This window comes from Mesoplodon bidens (genome assembly GCF_964165515.1).
Source record: "Mesoplodon bidens genome assembly, chromosome: 11".
NCBI classification, from domain to species: domain Eukaryota; kingdom Metazoa; phylum Chordata; class Mammalia; order Artiodactyla; family Ziphiidae; genus Mesoplodon; species Mesoplodon bidens.
The window spans coordinates 46,924,274-46,926,219 of NC_138167.1; positions in this window are offsets into that span (position 1 = coordinate 46,924,274).

The following is a 1,946-nucleotide window of genomic DNA, read 5'->3' on the forward strand; positions in this document are numbered from 1 at the left end:
GCTGAGATCTCAGGCATGGTGTGCGTCAGCCACCCAGCCCCCTGCAAGTCTGCTGGGGAGTGGACCAGGGGGCCACACCTGGGGGAAGCGTGCAGCCTGCCCTTGCTAGCGGCTAACTGGGCCAGTGGAAAGTTACTGTGTGGAGTCAGGGAGGTGCAGAGTGGATACCTGGACCCTTCCTTGGCCTCTCCCTCCAGGGTTGCCTCTCTCCCCATTTGCCGGTGGCTCTGTTTGCCCCTGGGGGTGGGGGGATAACTAGGTATGTTATCTATGTGTTCCTGACCCCTCCCTCTCCGCCCTTCCTACTTCCAACTTGTAAGAAATATTGCAGAAGCATGTGAAGTTTTGTTCCATCTTGGGTATGAGGAGGGAGGGAACCAAGAATGGATGGCGGTGTTGGTGTGTGAGACAAAGGCAACTGGGAGCACAGGTGGGATGCACCCTGCGTGCTGGTCTAAATTAATCCATTACGGCAGCCCTACGAAGGTAGTACTCAGCGCATCCCCATTGCAGAGAGGAAAGCCGAGGTGATGGAGAGGCTTGGTCCAAGGTCATACAGCTAATAGACTGGATGGGGGCTGGAATGAGACTGGATGGTCAGGCCCTGACAGCTCGGGGGATTCGTTGTCCTCATTACCACCCCTGGCCTTCCATCCCCACCCCACCCCAGTTACCACCACCAGATTTTGTACTCTGTAGTTTCCACCTTCTAAACACAAGCTGGGAAGCAGGATTCTGGGTCTGATTTCCAGCCTCATTGCCAACGGGCTCATGGTATTCAGCAAGTGTTTCTTACTGACAGTGATTCAGTTTTCCTATCAGCAAGATGGAAGACCGTGGCCAGAGTGCCGCAGGGACAGGCACCAGAACATTTATTTGCACTGACTTCCTTATCCAGTTGCCACCTCTCCTCCAAGGTCCCCTCGATTCCTCTCCCAATCTCCAGTTCCAGTGCTAGAGGGGTTACTTCCCCCACCCCTTGCCCTATAATTCTCAGCCTGGGCCTTGGTCATGCTTCCCAGAATCCACTTGTCAAAGCCCTCCTCTTCCTAGGACAGTTTATGCAGAAGTTGGGGATTGAGAAGCTTTTCCAAGGCTGAGCTCCAAAAGCGTGAAGGAGAAGGCAAGCACTCAGCAACAGACAATGTGACAGGGCAACTCAGGGCCATCGCACAGCAGAGTATGCTGCGGAGTCTCCTATTCTGGGTCCTGAGAGGGGTCCAGGACATGCTGAGCTGGCAGCAGAGCCAGGGCTGAGGCTCCTGTGTTCCACCTGCACTGAAGCCATGAGGCACCCCAGGGACACCTGGATGGGTCTTGGAAGGAGGAGGGGTGGGGAACAGGAATGCAAGCTTACAAGAAACAGAGAAACCGAAGCTGGGCAGGTGCCACAAGCCGCAGAGGAGGAGGGGGGCCTGCTTCCCTGCCCAGGAAGGGGTGGGTTGGATTTTATAAAACTGCAGGCAGCCAAGAATCTGACCATCTGTGATGCAGGTCAGAGGTCTCTTTTACTGAGGGGAAAACAGAGCAAAAGATCCTCTCCTGGGGATTGTAGATGGGAGGCCAGGCAGGTACACACAAGTCCCTGGCCTCTAGCACCGATTCCCAGGCTCACGTGTGGCTCCTGTATCGCCTGGGGAAGCCCCTGGAATCTTGGTTCTCCCATCCTCATCTTTTGCTCCTGGGGGAATCAGGATCAGACAGACACCCTTGTTCCAAAATGCTCCGCCTCTCCCTCCCTGGCCCACCTGGGATTTCACTCAAGCACTTTGCTGCCCCTCGGTGGCTGCCTGAGGAAAAGCAGGGCCTGGTTCTGCAGGCGAGAAGCAGAAGGATGTGTGGCCTGAGGTTTGCGGGCAGGATCTGGCCACTGGCCTTCATTCCCTGCTCTTCTCGGATCACCCCAGACCACTCTCTGCCTCAGCCTCCTGCTGTTCCCTTTAGTC